This window comes from Pleurodeles waltl, chromosome 8 (assembly GCF_031143425.1).
Source record: "Pleurodeles waltl isolate 20211129_DDA chromosome 8, aPleWal1.hap1.20221129, whole genome shotgun sequence".
Lineage (NCBI taxonomy): Eukaryota > Metazoa > Chordata > Amphibia > Caudata > Salamandridae > Pleurodeles > Pleurodeles waltl.
Genome location: NC_090447.1, coordinates 877,978,361 through 877,999,911, shown reverse-complemented (window position 1 = coordinate 877,999,911; position 21,551 = coordinate 877,978,361).

The window sequence follows — 21,551 nt, the reverse complement described above, 5'->3', positions numbered from 1 at the left end:
CTTCCACTCTAGGGTGGGGAGCTCATCTGGGGGATCTGGAGATCAAAGGTCTTTGGTCTCCAGAGGAACAGATTTTTCACATCAATCTGTTAGAGTTACGGGCTGTACGTCTGGCTCTCAAGGCCTTCCTCCCTTCCCTTCGTGGTCAGTCGGTACAGGTCCTAACGGACAATACTACCACGATGTGGTACATAAACAAGCAGGGAGGAGTGGGGTCGTACCTTCTCTGCAGAGAAGCTCTTCGACTATGGTCCTGGGCAAAGGACCATCGGATTTGCTTGATAGCAAACCATCTGGCCGGAGTTTTGAACGTGCGTGCGGACAGTCTCAGTCGCCACTTCTCGGCAGACCACGAGTGGCGTCTCCATCCAGATCAAGTCCGTTTAATCTTCCAGAAGTGGGGGTTTCCTCGGGTAGATCTGTTCGCCACTCGAGAGAACGCGCATTGTCCGTTGTTCTGCAGCCTTCAGTATCCGATGCAGGAAGCGTTGGGGGACGCGTTTCAAATGACCTGGTGCGGCCAGTTGTTTTACGCGTTTCCTCCCATACCCTTGATTCCTCGAGTATTGAGGAAGATTCGCCAAGACCAGGCTCTAGTAATCTTAATAGCTCCGGATTGGCCAAGGAGGGTGTGGTACTCCGATCTTCTCCAACTCTCAACGTGCCCGCCGCTCCGTCTCCCTTTCAGGGCAGACCTCCTCTCGCAGTCGCAGGGGCAGGTTCTACACCCCAACCTCCAGAGTCTGCACCTACATGCCTGGAGATTGAACGGGGCAACCTGAGTTCCTTCTCTCTCCCGCCTGAGGTAGTGGATGTTATATTAGCGGCCAGGCGACACTCCACTAAATCTATCTACGCTAATAGGTGGTCTAAATTTGTTGCGTGGTGTGGAGAGAGGCAGATTGATCCCTTACATGCTCATCTATCGGACATTTTGTCTTTTGCTCTATCTCTGGCGCAAAAAGGTTGTGCAGTGGCTACCATTAAAGGTTATTTATCGGCCTTGTCAGCCTTCATATGTCTTCCAGACCAACCATCTTTATTTAAATCCCCTATTGTTATCAGATTCTTGAAAGGTCTTCTAAATCAATATCCTCCAAAGCCATTCGTTATGCCGCAATGGGATTTGTCCTTAGTCCTGACTTTCCTTATGGGGTCCCCTTTTGAACCTATGCATTCTTGCCCCTTGAGGTATTTGGTTTTAAAAACAGTCTTCCTGATAGCTATAACATCAGCAAGGAGAGTGAGTGAGTTGCAGGCCTTATCAGTAAAACCCCCTTATACAACTTTTTATGGGGATAAGGTGGTGTTGAGGACCAAGGCTGCTTTCCTCCCGAAGGTTGTTTCACCCTTCCATTTGGCGCAGGCAATTACTTTGTCCACGTTCTATCCTCCGCCTCATCCTTCCAAAGAGGAAGAAAGACTGCACCGTCTGGACCCAAAGAGAGCGTTGAGCTTCTTTATCGATAGAACAAGGGATTTCAGGCTGGAGGATCAGCTGTTTATTGGATACGTGGGCAAGAGGAGAGGAAAGGCAGTCCACAAGAGAACACTATCCAGGTGGGTTGTTCTTTGCATTAAAATATGTTACTCTTTGGCAAAGAAGGATCCTCCTGAGGGCATTAGAGCTCATTCCACCAGAGCTAAGTCGGCCACTTCGGCCTTAGCCAGAGGTGTTCCTGTGGTCGACATCTGCAAGGCCGCAACTTGGTCGTCCCTTCACACTTTTGCAAAACATTACTGTTTAGATTCTGAGGTTAGAAGGGACGGCCATTTTGCACGGTCAGTGCTGCAGGATTTCTTGGTTTGACCATTTAGGCACCCACCGCCGGGCGTGGTACTGCTTTGGGACTCTATTCATGAGGTGAGGAATCCACAGGTAGTTGTATCCATCAGAAGAACGAGTTACTTACCTTCGGTAACGACTTTTCTGGTGGATACATTAGCTACCTGTGGATTCCTCACGGTCCCACCCGCCTCCCCGTTGCCTTTATGGTCTTGCCAAGTAATCCTTGAGTGCGCTCCTCTTGGTCCTTGAGGGTGCAATAGATGTATATATATAATATATTTGTATATATATATGTGTATATATCTTTATGTATATACTTGGTGTGTGTATATATTTTAAAAGAGAGAGTTTTATATATATATATATATGTACATAAAAAGATTTACAGTTATTCATACAATGTGGTGTATTTTACAATATAATGGATGTTGCCTTGCTCTTTCATTGCATTGCCTGGTTGTTCTCATGCACGTAAAAAATGATTGGTACTGACGTCTGCACGTCGTCGAGGACCTCTTATTGCCTGTATGACGTCAGACGGCGTCGCGTGCGAGAAAGTGACGTCCTCGTCGACGTGCAGAGACTAGTAAGAAGATTTCCGTCGAATGCTGGCGCCATGGGAGTATTCATGAGGTGAGGAATCCACAGGTAGCTAATGTATCCACCAGAAAAGTCGTTACCGAAGGTAAGTAACTCGTTCGTGTGGTCTAAGACTCCGGAGTATATTGATAAGTGTATGAGACACTTGGTTTATGTTGTACTTTCCGTGGCTTAATAGGTCGATGGTGAAATCGACGAGTCGGGTTTGAGTCAAAGTGAGCGAATGAAAACTTCGATGGAGATTTGGTGAGTTATAAAGTGCACTAGAACGACCTATTGACAAGTTGAGAGTAAAGTTTTCGGGTCAAATTTTGCTTGCGAGATCTGAGAAGGAGAGAGTAGCAGCCGAGGCTAAGCGAAATCTCTGTAAAGTGCAATTGTGTTACCCTTTCCTGTAGTAAACTGGCAAATTTGAGTTTGTTTTTGTTGGTCCTCGCAATATATTGCATTAGTTTTGTGTGAACCTGAGAGTGGGAGGACAAGCCGCAAGACTTTGTCAGCCACAGTGTGTGTGTGAGTGTGACGTCATTGGAGCCGCGCTGGGATAGGTTGGTTAGTGAGAAGGGTCGCGTACGGATTGGCAGCCGTCCGTGAGAGGCAATTGGTTGGGAAGGTAGGCAAAGAGAGTTCTGGGAATTAAAATCACTTCCTGATTCGATTGTGAACAAAATAAAAGACGCAAAAATAAAATATTTCAAGGCTTTGAAGAGCGCTTTGAGGGGGGACGTGTATATTACCGCAAGTGTAGGGGAGGTTACACCGCCAGAGGATACACCGGCTTATGCTGTAATGGAGGAAAAGGGTGCCGCGCCATGTCTTTGGCTAAGGCAATAATGCAAAGCTACAGAGAAAGAAGGGTGTTTGGAGTTTCTGGAGCACGGAACGTTCAATTTGAGGGTTTTGGAAAATTTGCGGAGGGTGCTAAATGAGCTGAAGCCACCTCTGAGGCCTGCACAGTTTGAGGCATTAGCAATTTGGGAACCAATGGCAATACGACAACAGCAACAGAAATTTGAGAGGAGAATGAGGAAAGGAGAAAAGACACTAGCGGAGGCTAGTTGGACAGTGCACAGAGAGTTTGGAGGAGAGAGACGATAGATGGAGTCAGGCTGTTTCCAGCAATAACTTAAGAAGGTGAAGACAAAGGGGGGAAAGCCACTTGTAAGACTGACAAAAGTCCTTCCAAAGACAAAGAGGCTAGGAAGCCCTGGTCAGAGGTAGATGACTCAGACGATGAATTCCTTAATCAGTTACTGAATGACCGACCACCGCCATATGCAATAGATGACAATAGACCAAGTACTAGTACATGTCCTGCAGGTGCGTCACAAGAAAAGGTGACAACAAATGCGGTACAGGTTAGTCCTGTCTCAACACCAGTTCAGGTGCAGAGTAGTTTTAGCGTGTCCATAGCCCATGGTTTGCAATCTCAGCTGCAACCACCGCAGGTTCAGCGACTTTACCCTGATTCCCAATCTTAGAGACTACTACAAATCTGATGGTGCCGACAGAGCAAGCATATGGAGGACCAAAGTTGATTCAGACTGATCCAATTCCACCATTACTGCCCCAAGTACAGCAGCATATGATTCCGAATTATACTTCGGTTTCAGGAACGCAGTCAACCATGGCACCAATAATGAACCAGAATATGGAAGTTAATACCCCACCGGTTTTGGGAAGCAGGCAGACACCAGCCGCCATATCTTTGCCCATTACAGTTGGTCCACCAGTACCATTGTATGCGCAGGCGAAGCCTAGTGTATGTGATCAAGTGATAATGACTCAAGATATGAGAAGAGGAGGGTTCGTAGGAAGCTCCAAAGGAATAACTCCAGTGGAACTGACATTTGAAGGATCTAGATCCCTGTTAGACTTCAGTCCGATTGGGGCTCCTCCAGAAGCAATGAGACAGACAAGTTCGAGATTGTTAACTCCGCAAATCTCGAGTGTGAATATACTGCAGACACCTTTAGCGCAGGCTGGGAATATCTCATTACAAGGTTTAACAGCACAACAGCTGAACGATTGGTTAGACAAGCTTAATACTCCACAGACTGCTCCTGCAGCAGCAGGGAGAACGGAAGGAGAAGAGTACCTGAATTTTGTGAGGTATGGAGGCAAATGAACTTGTTGAAGGGAGCATGGGAGTGAACAGGTTAGAGTCATACACAGAAGCAGAACTGAGATACTTGTGTCCAAAGATAACTAAAGAAGTGAGCAGGGTGCACCAGAGCTTGGCAAATGTGTGAGATAAATATGGAATAGATTTAGAAAATACCAAACATCTGAAGAGGAGTTACAGGTTAGACTTTTGAGCCTAAGGACTTTGAACACATGAGGTCTACTGGGATGAAGGCACACCTCAAAGAAATACTGCAGAGTTTGGGGAGCCTTAGAAAAGTGGGAAGGCAGATGGGCGAAGGAAAGAGACAAGAGGAAAAGTGACTGCATAGAGCAGCCAGCAAAAACCTTACTGGATACCTGTACGGTAAAGATGTTACCAATGAGAAAGACTGCCGGAGGGGTTCTTGTCCATGTGCCATGGACTAGAGGTGATATTCTGTCATTTACGAATGATTTTCCCAGGCTGACGGAGAAGCCAATAGAGTGGTATCAGTAGACGGTCAGGTTTGTCAACTTTGTGAAGTGTCTCTGGGAAGACCTTAATACTCTCTTAGATCATAGTTCCAGCTGACTTGTGGCTTGAGGGCAAGAGGGGTGTGGATTGGCCGACAGAGGAACCGGCAAGGGACAGAGTCACAGGAGTACTGCCTCCTGAGGTGATGAAGTATTACTATAAGGTGATCTAATTTTTTAAATCGAGAGTTTTGCCGAAGTATCTGGTATCTGGTATTTCTAAAGCAGGTTTTGCACTGTAATAGTTTTTTTTAGCACAGCAGTCATGCCTTTGTTTGGTTTATATGCCATTTAGCAACAATGGACACAGTAATAAAATTATTAGATGTGCTTGCTTCTTGTTGCTGTAATACTGAACTGGAAATGAGTGATAATACCAAACTTCAATAATATTCCTGTTTTTGTATCTGTCTTGGCATGAACATAGCAGCCTAGCAGCCAATGCTATACCCAGGCCAGATTACCAACTGTTTCAGTATTCATTGCTCGATTTTGAAATCCTTATCTCAATACCTGAGTTATCAAATAAGCCTGATGTCCATTAAGGCAGCGTGAAGGATTGCTAAGGTAAATCCTTTTCAAGGAAGCATTGTACTATACTTGTTTGACAAAAAAGAACCAAGCCTGCACGAGAGAAACCTTCAACTCCAACAGTGGATCAAATTACAACTCCTAACCACTACTATGAAACTCATTACTCAAGTTCCCCCACCCCCAACTGACTGACCTTTTACCCACACTGTTGAATTGGAGGCACTTAGGGGCTTAAATAAGTACCAGTTTGCCACCAGATATAGTTAGCTGCAGACCTGTTTCCAGGAAACGAGTTTCCCATTTGTTTTAAACATTTGTAGTTCTGCTCTATTCAGTATAAAGCAGATGCTTATGTGGTGATATTGGGTTTTATACACAGTTTTAACATAACGTAATTTAGCAGCCAGAATAATGCTGGAATACAAGCCTAAAGTCCAAAACCTTGATCACAGAGGCAGCATGGACTATGCAATGCCCTATGACTACCTGACTACCACTAAGACAACCTGGTGCTGTATCTGATGTTTCCACAGGTAGCTATCAAGAACAAGCAACAAGTCAGCAAAAGGGAAACAAGAAAAAGAACATATTGCACTTTCAGTTGTGGAGAAAGAATAGATCGAATCACTTACTGACAATTTCTTGACAGTCTTAGAAAACCTGCATCTCTGATTTTCAGACCTTCCACATTTAACCCCACCAGGAATCATGCTTGAGGGTCAGACTAATGCATTCTCATCACTTTAAGATCCACATGTCACTCTAAAGTACATACCTCCTTGAAGGACTACAATGAGGCGCTACATATTATAACAAATTCAGCCTCCCAGCATGTGTTATGCTACTGGCTGACCAGCATTTCAACAAGGAGCTCATCAGTGACTCAGCTCCGGCTAGGATGGTTCAGCGCTGCTGGCTCAAAAGTGTGAAAACTCTGTTGCTGTAACAGTACAACATGTATGAGGCTTCCACAGTGTTTATTTTTTGCTCAACTAAAACAAATTTGCACCAGCTCCTTTCTATTACACCATGGGCCCAACACTCTCTGGGCCACATTTGTAGTTGGTATTTAACATGAATAACCGGCAGGATCCTGACGAAGATGTCAGAGGCTAGCTTTCTATACGGTGTACAAAAAAGATGTGCACTGTGCAGAAAGTCCAAGCAACCCACCCTTGGTTTACAGAGGTAAAAACTAGACTACCTAATGCTCTAATTTTTATGGTAGCTTGGTCGAGCAGTTAGGCCAATCTTGGAGAAGTGCTAAGCATTTTTTGTAATCACAGTGTCAATAAATGTGGACACACACTCAAAAGAATAACTCCAGACCAATTTACAAAAATCCTTCAGATTTTTATAAAAATTTTAAGGCCAAGATCATCAAATCGGTAAATACTTTTAAAGTGATTTTTCCAAGTTTACCAAAATTGTCTTTTTGTGCGTAATTACTCACAATAGAAATCAATGGGAGAAAATTTTAAAAATGCGTATAGAACCAGGCAATGTGTTTACCAATGCCTCCTTTTGTTTATAGGTCGAGGTCGTTGACGTTCTCTGGACCAGCTGGAGAAGTTTGTGCGGCTTCTGATTTTGGCAGGAGCAGCTGCTGAAAAGTCCTTGGAGCTGGTGCGGGACCACTGCAGGGGACCACTTGGAAAAGCACTGCACAGGTGGACTTCAAGGTGAGTCCAGAGGGTCCTCTTGGAATCTAAATGTCACAAGGGGTAGATCACAGCTGGTTCTCTAGTGCAGGGCCGATGGAGACTTGATGCAGAGCAGATAGGTGCGCCAAGAGCTGTGCGCAAAGGTGCCCTTGGACCCAGGAGGTAGGTCACTTTGAGGGTGGATTGCAGGTCAGCAGGGCCACTCTGAGAGGTGGTTCTTATGTGTCCTAAAGTCTATCAACTAGAACTCGCTTCTGGTCCTCGGAGAGTCTGGAGTGGACTTTACTTCTGTGTGTCCAATGTTGTGGGTCCAGTACCCCGGGCTATTGCATGGTTCTGCCCTGGAAATTGCAGTGCCACCAAACTTGGCCCACCTGCAGGGCTCACCATTCTGTTGTGTGGAATTTGGTCTGGCTCCTGTAACCAGCTCATTGGTCAGCAGCTGGTCACTGTACTGGACTTCACTGGTCTTTGCATCTTTAATGCAAGGAGGGATGCCTTCACTCTGGAGGGAAATAGTGGCATAATAAAAACTCTGCAACATCGCGAGCTCTGGGGGGCCCCTGGGAACAGTACTCAGAGAGCTTCTGAGTAAGTGCAGAGGGGGTCCCTCCATCTACTTTGTGGGGGGGGCTCAAGGTTTGTTATGCCACTGCCTCAGAAAAAGCAACCACAGAGTCTAGCTGCACAGGGAGCTAGCCTCCATAATCAAGCACATTGTGACAGCGAAAAATACTGATCATCACCTTCCAAGGACACTAAGAGTAGGCTTGCCTGGTGGGCCCTCAGCTTGTAATGTCAGAACAGTCTGCAGTCTGGTGCAGCACACTGGATTTAATGGTGCTGTAGGAAAGTCCTCCTTTTTTGCCTGATCATCCCCACTCTTTTTGGATAGGTACTGGTGGTTACTGACTCTTGGCTGTGCCCTGGGTACTGCTTACCAGTCCCAGGGCCAGTGCTCTGTGTAAAATGGATATGCAAATTAGGCTAATTATAATTGGCTAAGTTAACCTACCTATAAGTCCCTAGTATATGGTAGGGCATGTAGGTTTAGGGACCACAGCATAGGTGGTGCACACCTAGGTGCACTGCTGAGGTGCCCAGTGTCATTTTAAAAGCAAGCCTGCCTTGCTGGCTGCTTTTAAATTAAAGTTATATGCAAATTCGACTTTGGAATTAAAGGTACTTCCAAAGTCTTAAACTACCTTATTTTTACATATAAGTCACCCCTAAGGTGTGCCCTATGTGCCCCTAGGGCTGGGTGCCATGTAACTATAAGCAGGGACTTTATAAAAATAGATTTATAAGCCCTGGTGAGGTAAAAACAGCCAAATTCGTTTTTCCCTCATGGAAGTAAATGGCCTTCATAGGCTAGAATGGGCAGACTTTATTTTAAATTTTAAAGTCTCCTTAAATGTTACATACCAAGAATTTGGTATCAAATTAATTGTTGTAATAAATCCCACAACTTCCAGTTGTTGGATTTAATATAACTTGTTCAGGTAAAAAGTTTAGACTGTACCTAAAAAGTTGCCAATTTCAGCTCTGCATTGTTTTTGCTGCTGTGCTCTGATTGGCCAGCCTGCAGCAGCTTCTGCCAGGCTGCCTTGATGAGGTGTGAAGTGGCCTGGCTTCACACAAAGGAATGTGCTTGGGGGAGAGAATCTCCCCTCAGCAGATGGTGAGGCAGGAAGGGGGAGGGCGGCCAAACTGGTCTTCAAAGGCAGAGAAGGACATTTGGAGCACCCAGCAACACCCCCACATCCTGCAACCCCAGACAATTAGGTGCCCCCTTGATTAGATTAGGAGAGGGCAGGAGAGGGGTGTGTTTATGATTTTTAGCCACACCAGTGGGTGGGCTCAGCCAGATGTAACCTCCAAAAATCAGATTCATCCATGTTGGATTTTTAGAGACTGTTGCCTTCTGGGATGGATTTTTGCCACACTTCCCAGGAAGTGGTCATCACAGGGGGACGACCCTGTCCCTGATTGGAGAACCAGGACCCCCCTGCTTTTCACCCAGGAGCAAGGATAAAACTGGCAGACCTGCACCCACACCTCAGATCCCCACCAAATTTCAAGAAGAAGGAACTAAAGGAGAAGAAGGACTGCCCTGCTGGACCCCTGGCCTGCACCTGGAACCTGCACTCAGAAGGACTGCACCAGCTGCACACTTGGGCTTCACCACAAGAAGGACTTTGCCTGGCTTCAACTGGTTCAAGGAGGGACTCCCTGTTTGCTACAGGTGAAAAATTGCTATCCAGAGTCCCCTGCACCAACTCCTGAAAAAAGAGACCAGTGACCACTGCCCAGTGGCCAAAAAGGAGTTTGCGCCAGGTGCATTCTGGGAGTTGAAGTCCGCACCCCCCAAGGACCATCACAGAACTTCTGGACCCTTGGGGTGAGCTGTGGACCCCAAAAGAACCTTAAAAGAACATCTGGGTGAAGCCCCAGAAGTTTGGAAAAGATTTGAGAATTTTTGAAAAAAAGCTCCAGAGAGGGACCGACCCGCCGCGGAAATTCTAGCCGGCTTGCCTCAACCGCGACCCGGCCTGACTTCGTGGTTCGTCCCAGTAAAGAAAAACCTCCAAAAAAGAGACTAAGTCCGAAGGTAAAAAGTTGACCGGGACCTCCCAGCCATCGTATCCGAGAAGGGCTCCACGGACGTCGGATCAAGATCCAGGTTTACCCCGGTCGAAGGATTTTCATCTCGAAAAAACGACTAAGTCCGAAGGTAAAAATCACCACCGAGGAAGCCCACTTCGCGTATCCGGACAAGGGCTCCAGGAGGTCGGATTCAACTGGCAGGTTCGTCCCGGTGAAGAAAAACTTCAAAATAAAGACTAAGTCAGAAGGTAACTTTTTAACCAAGGCCTCCCGCGACTTGTAGCCGAGCAGGGCTCCATCGCGGACGGCCTGAAACTTTGACTTTGCCCCGGTCCTGGTGCAACCAGATGACCCGATTGGCGCTTTTTGTTTCTAAGCGCTAGAAAAATAATAATACTTTAAAAATTCATATCTCCGGTTCCCCTGAACCAATTTTATTAGTTTTTGTGTCATTTTAAAGATAAAAATATAAACTATTTTTATAAATTGGTTTTGGATTTTTAAACTGTTTCCTGTGTTTTATTTAAGTACTGTTTTGTGATATTTGAATGCTTTACACACTGTCTCCTAAGTTAAGCCTTGACGCTCGTTGCCAAGCTACCAAGGGTTGAGCTGTGATTAATTTACTGAGACCTAACTGTACCTAGGTGGAGGTTAGTGGCTTGTTGCTAGGTGTAGGTACCTACCTGCCCTTACCAATAACCCATTTTCCAACATTTTTGGTGGCAGCGGTGGGATCCTGTACTTGTGTTCAGTATCACGTTACAGTTTTAAGTAAAACAAATTAAAAATCCTTTAAATTGTCTTAGTGCAAAAAAAAAATTTTTTGTAATTTTTTTTATTTTTTTTATTTTTTAATTTGGATTAATTTCAATTATTGAATTTTTGTAATTTTTCTAAATTCTTGTTTTCAATTTTTGCAAAACGTTTTTGTTGACACAAAACTAGGGAACCATGGAGCTTGATCTGGCTAGCCTACCCACACTGACAGTAGTCCAGCTTAGGGGGTTGTGTATTGAAAGGGGGTTGCCTGCAACCCCAGACCTCAGGAAGAAAATCCTGACTAAATCCCTGACAGCATGGGCTGAGGCCCAAGAGCTAGGCACAGAGGAAGCTCCAGAGGAGGAAGAAAAAGGGGAGGATGCTAACTCTAACCTCTCAGGGGAGGGAAGGCATCTGAGCCCAAGTGAGGATGAGGAAGAACGGTCCTCAGTAGATACAGTCACTAGGGGCAGACCCAAAGCTAGTGGTAGGAAGGGGGTCCTTTCAGGAGGAGAGAACCCATCCATCAGAGAAAGAGAGCTAGAAGCCCAGCTAGCCTACATAGCTTTGGAAGCAGATAAGCTGGCCCTAGAAAAGAAAAAGTGGGCAAACAAAGAGAGAAGAGATGGTGGCAGCGATAAAGAAGCTGAGGTGTCCCAGGGTGGGGGTTTTGCCCCCAGATTACCCAAAGGGGTGGTTCCTGCCTATGTAGAGGGGGATGACATAGATAAGTGGCTGGGGGCCTTTGAGAGGGCCCTCCAGATGAGGAGAGTCAAGCCTCAGTACTGGGGTTCACTTCTTTGGGAGTTAGTTCCCAACTCTGGGAGGGATAGGCTCCTAACCATGAGTGGGGACGATGCAGACTCATACCCCAGTATGAAGAGTTGCTTGACTAAAAAGTTTGGTCTGACCCCAGAGCAGTATAGGCTCAAGTTTAGGGACACCCAAAAGACAAGCACCCAGTCATGGGTGGACTTTGTGGACAGCTCAATAAAGGCACTGGAGGGCTGGATACAGGGCAACAGGGTAAGTACCTTTGAGGGGCTGTACAATTTGATTATGAGGGAGCACCTTCTAACTAATTGTGTCCAAGAGAGGCTCCGCCAGTATCTAGTAGACTCTAGGTTGACCAACCCCAGAGAGCTGGGGGAGGCAGCAGATGACTGGTTAAGAACTAGGGTTAACCAGAAACCCCCAGGGGGTGATCAGAAAAAGGGAGGACATGGTTCTTCTCAGGGGAAGAACCAGGGGAAAGATGATAAAAAACCCAAAGAGTCCTCACAAGAGTCCCCAAAAACTTCTCAGGGAGGGGGAGCCCCGAGCCAATTCACTTTTAAAGGGAAAGGGTATCAGGGAAAGAATTATGATCCTGCTAAAGCAGGAAGGTTTCAGGAGCTTGCTAAGGCCGGCAAGTGTTTTGATTGTCATCAACCTGGACATAAAAGAGGAGATGCTATCTGCTCCAAGAAGCCCCCCACTGGTGGGCAATCCCAGGGGATTGCTAGTGTAGGGTTGGGGGTGGAAGTTGGCCCAGGGGTGGAATCAGGGTACACTGAGGTCACCTTAGTATCCGTGGGTGGGGTGGACATTGCAACTATGGCCACCTTACCTCCCATCATGGAGAGGTATAGGCAGAGGCCTAAAGTCAATGGGACTGAAGTGGAAGCTCTGAGAGATACAGGAGCCAGTGTGACAATGGTCACAGAAAAGCTGGTTTCTCCAGAGCAGGTCTTACCTGGTGTCTTCCACCAGGTGACTTATGCATATAGCAGAACCAAACTCCATCCCATGGCTATGGTGAGTCTGGAATGGGGAGGTGTGACTGGCCCTAAAAAAGTAGCTGTAGCTCCTGCCCTCCCAGTAGAGTGTCTGCTGGGAAATGATCTTGAAGCATCTGAATGGTCAGAAGTGGAGAGAAGGGTCCATGCACAGATGCTGGACCTCCCTGAATGGGTGTGTGCTGTGACCAGGTCACAGGCAGCACAACAGGGAAATGCTGGACACTTGGACCCTGGAACAATGGGCCAAGCCTCCAAGAAAAAGAGAAAGGGCACTGGGTCTGGCTTGCCAGCCCCAACAAGTACAGAGGGTCAGGAAGAATCCAACCCTGAGGGGGAGGATCTGAACTCTGAGGGAGGGACACTTTCCCTGCAAACTCTGCCTGATTTGGCAGAACTGCAAGGGGCAGGTGGGCCCACCAGAGAAGATTTGTGCCAGGGACAAAGAGAGTGTCCCACTCTTGAGGGCCTGAGGCAGACTGCTGCCAGGCAAGAACAAGGGGATACCAGTGGGACCCACAAGGTTTATTGGGAGGATGGAGTTCTCTATACTGAGGCAAGGGCCCTCAAACCAGGGGCTACTAGGAGAGTAGTGGTCCCCCAGAAGTATAGAGAATTCCTCCTTACCTTAAGCCATGATATCCCCTTAGCTGGTCATTTGGGACAGACCAAGACCTGGAACAGGCTGGTCAACCATTTTTATTGGCCCCAAATGTCAGAAAAGTCAGGGAGTTTTGCAGCTCCTGTGTCACCTGTCAAGCCAGTGGCAAGACAGGAGGCAAACCAAAGCTCCCTTGATACCACTGCCAGTGGTTGGGACTCCCTTTGAGCGGGTGGGGATTGACATTGTTGGTCCCCTAGACCCACCAACTGCTTCAGGTAACAGGTACATTGTGGTGGTAGTGGACCATGCCACCAGGTACCCTGAGGCAATACCCCTCCGGACAGTCACTGCTCCCACAGTGGCTAGGGCCCTACTTGGTGTGTTCACCAGAGTGGGATTCCCAAAGGAGGTAGTCTCAGATAGGGGCACAAACCTTATGTCAGCCTATCTGAAAGCCATGTGGGATGAGTGTGGTGTTACTTATAAGTTCACCACCCCCTACCATCCACAGACCAATGGTCTGGTGGAAAGATTTAATAAGACCCTGAAGGGCATGATCATGGGTTTGTCTGACAAACTCAGGAGGAGATGGGATGTCCTCCTCCCTTGCCTGCTGTTTGACTACAGAGAGGTGCCACAGAAGGGGGTTGGATTCAGCCCCTTTGAGTTACTGTTTGGGCACCCTGTAAGAGGCCCATTGTGCTTGGTGAGAGAGTCTTGGGAAAAGCCTCTCAAAGAATCCAAGGAGAATGTGCTAGATTATGTGCTAGGCCTTCGGCACGCATGGCTGAGTATATGAAGAAGGCAAGCAGAAACCTGGAGGCCAGCCAGGAGCTCATGAAGCTCTGGCATGATCAAAAGGCTACCATGCCTGAGTATCACCCAGGACAGCTGGTGTGGGTTTTGGAGCCCATGGCTCCTAGGGCACTTCAGGCCAAATGGACTGGGCCCTATCCAATTCTAGAGAAAAAAGGTGAGGTCACCTACTTGGTGGACCTTGGCACCCCCAGGAATCCTCACAGGATCCTGCATGTAAACAGGATGAAACCCCACCAGGACAAGCAGACATGACCATGCTAATGGTCACTGATGAAGGGAAGGAGGAGGAGGGTGAACCTCTGCCAGACCTCCTGTCCTCAAAGGCAAAAGATGGGTCAGTGGAGAGAGTGGTACTCTCTCCCAAATTGACAGATCAGCAACAAAAAGACTGTAAGCAAGTTTTGGGACAGTTTGCTAGTCTGTTCTCCCTGACCCCTGGACTCACCAATTGGTGTGTCCATGATGTTGACACTGGTGACAGCTTGCCTGTCAAGAACAAGCTGTACAGGCTGTCTGACCAGGTCAAGCCCAACATCAAAGCTGAAGTGACTAAGATGTTGGACCTCAAGGTAATTGAGCCCTCTGATAGTCCTTGGTCCAGTCCAGTGGTACTGGTGCCCAAAGCTAATCCCCAAGGTGGGAAGAAAGAATTGAGATTCTGTGTGGACTACAGAGGTCTAAACGCAGTCACTAGGACTGATGCTCACCCCATACCTAGAGCTGATGAGCTCATTGACAGGTTGGGGGCTGCCAAATTCTTGAGCACATTTGATCTGACCTCAGGATATTGGCAGATTGCCTTAAGTCCAAGAGCTAAGGAGAGGTCAGCATTTTCCACACCAGAGGGCCACTTTCAGTTCAAGGTGATGCCCTTTGGCATGAAAAATGCTCCTGCCACCTTCCAACGGTTGGTGAATAGAGTCCTATCTGGGTTGGAATCTTTTAGTGCAGCTTATCTGGATGATATAGCTGTATTTAGTTCCACCTGAAGGGACCACCTGGTCCACCTGAAGGAAGTGCTTCAGGTCCTGCTTCAAGCAGGCCTGACTATCAAGGCAAGCAAGTGCCAGATAGGGCAAAGTTCAGTTGTGTACCTGGGCCACCTTGTAGGTGGAGGCCATGTACAACCTCTCCAGCCCAAGATCCAGACTATCCTGGATTGGGAGGCTCCAAAAACCCAGACTCAGGTCAGGGCCTTTCTTGGCCTGACTGGGTACTACAGGAGGTTTGTTCAGAATTTTGGGACCATAGTGGCCCCTCTGACTGAGCTTACCTCCAAGAAACAGCCCAAGAAGGTCATTTGGACCCCAGAGTGTCAGAAAGCTTTTGACACCCTAAAGCAGGCTATGTGTTCAGCACCAGTGTTACTGGCCCCTGACTATAGCAAGGAGTTTGTAGTGCAAACGGATGCTTCAGAGGAAGGGATTGGGGCAGTGTTAGCACAAGTTAATGAAGAGGGCCATGATCACCCAGTTGCCTTCATCAGTAGGCGACTACTCCCCAGAGAGAAAAAATGGAGTGCCATTGAGAGGGAGGCCTTTGCTGTGGTCTGGTCCCTGAAGAAGTTGAGGCCTTACTTGTTTGGCACTCACTTCCGTGTACAAACTGACCACAGACCTCTCAGATGGTTGATGCAGATGAGGGGGGAAAACCCAAAACTGTTAAGGTGGTCCATTTCCCTACAGGGGATGGACTTCACAGTGGAGCACAGACCTGGGACTGCCCATGCCAATGCAGATGGCCTTTCCAGGTTTTTCCACTTAGCTGATGAGGACTACCAGGGTGTAGGTTAGTACCCATCACCTTTCATCTGGGGGGGGCAGTGTAGGAAAGTCCTCCTTTTTTGCCTGATCACCCCCACTCTTTTTGGATAGGTACTGGTGGTTACTGACTCTTGGCTGTGCCCTGGGTACTGCTTACCCAGGGCCAGTGCTCTGTGTAAAATGGATATGCAAATTAGGCTAATTATAATTGGCTAAGTTAACCTACCTATAAGTCCCTAGTATATGGTAGGGCATGTAGGTTTAGGGACTACAGCATAGGTGGTGCACACCTAGGTGCACTGCTGAGGTGCCCAGTGTCATTTTAAAAGCAAGCCTGCCTTGCTGGCTGCTTTTAAATTAAAGTTATATGCAAATTCGACTTTGGAATTAAAGGTACTTCCAAAGTCTTAAACTACCTTATTTTTACATATAAGTCACCCCTAAGGTGTGCCCTATGTGCCCCTAGGGCTGGGTGCCATGTAACTATAAGCAGGGACTTTATAAAAATAGATTTATAAGCCCTGGTGAGGTAAAAACAGCCAAATTCGCTTTTCCCTCATGGAAGTAAATGGCCTTCATAGGCTAGAATGGGCAGACTTTATTTTAAATTTTAAAGTCTCCTTAAATGTTACATACCAAGAATTTGGTATCAAATTAATTGTTGTAATAAATCCCACAACTTCCAGTTGTTGGATTTAATATAACTTGTTCAGGTAAAAAGTTTAGACTTTACCTAAAAAGTTGCCAATTTCAGCTCTGCATTGTTTTTGCTGCTGTGCTCTGATTGGCCAGCCTGCAGCAGCTTCTGCCAGGCTGCCTTGATGAGGTGTGAAGTGGCCTGGCTTCACACAAAGGAATGTGCTTGGGGGAGAGAATCTCCCCTCAGCAGATGGTGAGGCAGGAAGGGGGAGGGCGGCCAAACTGGTCTTCAAAGGCAGAGAAGGACTTTTGGAGCACCCAGCAACACCCCCACATCCTGCAACCCCAGACAATTAGGTGCCCCCTTGATTAGATTAGGAGAGGGCAGGAGAGGGGTGTGTTTATGATTTTTAGCCACACCAGTGGGTGGGCTCAGCCAGATGTAACCTCCAAAAATCAGATTCATCCATGTTGGATTTTTAGAGACTGTTGCCTTCTGGGATGGATTTTTGCCACACTTCCCAGGAAGTGGTCATCACAGGGGGACGACCCTGTCCCTGATTGGAGAACCAGGACCCCCCTGCTTTTCACCCAGGAGCAAGGATAAAACTGGCAGACCTGCACCCACACCTCAGATCCCCACCAAATTTCAAGAAGAAGGAACTAAAGGAGAAGAAGGACTGCCCTGCTGGACCCCTGGCCTGCACCTGGAACCTGCACTCAGAAGGACTGCACCAGCTGCACACTTGGGCTTCACCACAAGAAGGACTTTGCCTGGTTTCAACTGGTTCAAGGAGGGACTCCCTGTTTGCTACAGATGCAAAATTGCTATCCAGAGTCCCCTGCACCAACTCCTGAAAAAAGAGACCAGTGACCACTGCCCAGTGGCCAAAAAGGAGTTTGCGCCAGGTGCATTCTGGGAGTTGAAGTCCGCACCCCCCAAGGACCATCACAGAACTTCTGGACCCTTGGGGTGAGCTGTGGACCCCAAAAGAACCTTAAAAGAACATCTGGGTGAAGCCCCAGAAGTTTGGAAAAGATTTGAGAATTTTTGAAAAAAAGCTCCAGAGAGGGACCGACCCGCCGCGGAAATTCTAGCCGGCTTGCCTCAACCGCGACCCGGCCTGACTTCGTGGTTCGTCCCGGTAAAGAAAAACCTCCAAAAAAGAGACTAAGTCCGAAGGTAAAAAGTTGACCGGGACCTCCCAGCCATCGTATCCGAGAAGGGCTCCACGGACATCGGATCAAGATCCAGGTTTACCCCGGTCGAAGGATTTTCATCTCGAAAAAACGACTAAGTCCGAAGGTAAAAATCACCACCGAGGAAACCCACTTCGCGTATCCGGACAAGGGCTCTAGGAGGTCGGATTCAACTGGCAGGTTCGTCCCGGTGAAGAAAAACTTCAAAATAAAGACTAAGTCAGAAGGTAACTTTTTAACCGAGGCCTCCCGCGACTTGTAGCCGAGCAGGGCTCCATCGCGGTCGGCCTGAAACTTTGACTTTACCCCGGTCCTGGTGCAACCAGATGACCCGATTGGCGCTTTTTGTTTCTAAGTGCTAGAAAAAAAATAATACTTTAAAAATTCATATCTCCGGTTCCCCTGAACCAATTTTATTCGTTTTTGTGTCATTTTAAAGATAAAAATATAAACTATTGTTATAAATTGGTTTTGGATTTTTAAACTGTTTCCTGTGTTTTATTTAAGTACTGTTTTGTGATATTTGAATGCTTTACACACTGTCTCCTAAGTTAAGCCTTGACGCTCGTTGCCAAGCTACCAAGGGTTGAGCTGGGATTAATTTACTGAGACCTAACTGTACCTAGGTGGAGGTTAGTGGCTTGTTGCTAGGTGTAGGTACCTACCTGCCCTTACCAATAACCCATTTTCCAACAGGTGCTCTCTACTGCTTCCACCTGGCAATCACTTCTGGTTACCACAGGTAAGTTTAGCAGAGCTGAGCACTCAAAAATATGGCTAAAAAGGGCAAAATATTTTATTCTAGCACAATTTTCAATGGGCTTCACCTTCAATGTCACTCATAAGTACACTGATACCACTGAAATGTCACACATAAGGAATCAGAAAACTTGACGTTATACACATACGATGATGATGATGTAAAAGGTTGTGAATAACCAAGATGCCCGCTGTCAGACCTGAGCAGCCCCAGATAAAAGAAGGTGGTAGCTATTTAGCTAGCTTCTGAGTATATAGTGATTTTTCTCTATTATTTACTTGTCAACTCGCTAAAAAGTGGAAATTATTTACTATTTGCCCAGTTGTCTTGAAAATATCAAAGAAACTTCACTAATTTCCTGGTCGCTGGCTAAATAGTAGAGATTCTATACTGTTTGGGCAACAGCTGTGCAAATAACTTCTCATATGGATCCGGCGCTTTCAGTTTTGGCGCCAGGCCTGCAGTGATTGACCTAGGTGGCAGTGTTTTGATTTCCTTGACAAGGTGGCCCCACGCAACTCACCAGAGTGGTAAAGAGGTCGTTTTGGTGGTAAGATGCAGGATGTTTTTGTGGCCAGGAGCATCCAAACTTTCCTACTATACCGGCCAACGGCTAAATAGCAGAGGTTATGTACTACTTGGTTGCCATACATACAAATCACACAAAAACACTTTACTTTACTATTTACCTGTGGCTAACTAACGGACATTATGTACTGTTTGGTCAGCTGTGGAGCAAACAATAAACAAAACTTCACTCAACAACCTGCTGATGGCAAAACAGAAGTCATTGTGTACAATCTGGCTAGTAGCCATGCAAATATCAAATAAACGTCATTGTTTACCTGGCTGCTGGTTATATAGAAGAAAGTATGTACTATGTGGCAAGTGACTTTGAAAATAGCAAATACATTTCACTATTTACCTGGTGCTGTTTAGCCAGTGCACTTGTAAATTGCACAGAAATGCCACTATTAAATCAGCTGCTGGCCAAATAGCAGATGTTGTATACCATTTGGCTGGTTGCCAAGTGAGTAGAGAACAAACATTATTATTTACCTGGTGGCTTGCTAAACAGCAGACACCATGCCCAACTTGGCCAGTTTTCATGCACACAATAGACAAACATCACTATTTTCCCAGCTGCTGTCTAAACAGCTTACATTTTGTGTTATTATTCCTTATGCAGGTTTAAACAGGCACTTACCACCAGATAGAGCTGCAAACAAGGAATGAATACAATTGACATCTATCTTATGCAAGTTATGGTCCTAATGTTTTATTATTTCATTCTCAAAAAGTGATTGCAAATTGCGCACAGACTTTTTACAAGAGGAAAATTGTTTTGCTGACTCACCTATCGACTGTTAGATAGGATCACAAAATACTGAATCGAAGGTGGTCACAGAACGTTCTGCCTAGTTAATGTTAATGAGGCAGATGGCAGTTTTCGAATCTTTGTAACTGGCTGTAATCACAGGGTTGGTGACCTCAAGGGACAGTACACTACTATCCCTTTGACAGCATTCCAAAACAAAAAACTTTTTATTTTTTTATTTTTTTAAAGCAGCACTTTTGACTACTGCCTTCTCGCCCCTTTCCCAAGGCTGCCAACATGATCACCAAAGGGAAAAGGGTCCTAAGGAAACCCCTTCCCCTTTGCCAATTAGTTACCACCTCAGCTCAAGGGTCAGTAACTCATCATAGTTTGTAACCACAATTAAGGTCTTAAACCCTCAATAAATTCCTTTCTGAAATGGAGGTTGGGGGGTGGACTCCCGTTTCATGACCCCCTCCTATTTGCAATTCAGAAACAGTCACAGAAGTATTTTAGCATGTCAAAATAATTTTACAGCCTGTAAGAGGGCTTTTCTACATAACGATAAGCCCTTTTGTGGTCATAAACCCTGTGATTTTGTGACAAAGCCCTTAGTGCTAAAACTGGCTTAGAGGGAAGCACTAACTCATAGATATCATTGTCTTAAATTTGGAATGTTTCCAAGGTATTTTGACAGATGTCGCACAGAATGACATAACATTACACTATGGGCCAAGACACAGTGACTTAGGAGGCCTTTTATTTTCTCAACATATCCTCCTTTTCCTTTACGTTTGCTTGCAAATGTGGCTAATTACAAATATTAGAACCTTTGCTAGACTTGGTAGATATGTTTACTCTTCCACTGCTATGTACTAGCTCTTACTCACAAAGCCAGGGGAATGTACCAGGGCCTAATGTAGGATTACCAAAAGACCCCACGTTATAAGAAGAAAATGTTTCTGAAGCATTTCAGAGCTTTCTGGAACAATGAATTCTGGTTCAGTTTTATTAAATCATACTAAAACACCTGAAAACAAGTATTAGCATAAGGCAAGAGAGCGAACTGGAGAGCTGTATCCCAGTGACATGGTGCCATTTGATATTTAGGGTGATCGTATCAAAACAGAAACAATTACAATATCATGAACACAGTATAATTGAGAGGCTTCATTCCACTCTTGTGACAGAAGGAAGAAAAACTATTGGGGTGATTTAGAGTTTGGGGGATGAAGTCAACTCAGTTGACATGGCGGAGGACAATACCTCATACATCCCGATGGACCTCCGCCTGCCAAATTTATAGTTATCCCCTGGTCCTGCAAACAACTCTCTACATTGATGGAGACTACTGTCATGGTGGTTGTCGTCTGTGCAAGAAAAGCTTGGCGGACAGTACCTTCAGACAGGACGGCTACCAGGAAACCTTATTAAAACATTTTTTGTTCTTCAAAAATAAGCTCCCAATTCAGGAATTTGTTTTTGAAAAACAAAAAATCAAGCCCGCCCCATACGCTGGGATTTTTCTCCCTGGGTGTGGACATAATTTTATTTTTTCCTGTCAACTACAGCCATGTTTTACCTTAAATAGCCGACTGTGTAAAGTCCTTGATCCATTAATTTAACTCGGTTTAATTGGAATATGAATGCAGATTCCCCATAAATCAGAGAAAGGCATATAGGCATCAAAGACACAGAACAAAAGAAGCTGAGAGATATATATTATTTATTAACTTTATTACAAATATTGTAGGAAATAAGACACTGAATAAATTGAGACTTTTGGTTGTCTCTGTTTTTGGTACCTATGAACGAGTCTTTTCACAGTTCCACTCTTATACTCATTTTCCAGGCAGGGGATGTGGATCCACTGTTGAGGTTTCAGAACTAATTTGGTATGATTCTCTTTCAAATTTCATTTTCTGACTGTAGCTCAGACACAGCCTTTGTGCTAATTGTTAGCTGTCATGGCAGTAGCAATAGTGCTAGACCCAAGCAGGAGTATCCAAAACAAGGATACCATGAAACATGACATGCGAGCACCTGGCTGTAATCAACCTACCTGGGTAGTCAT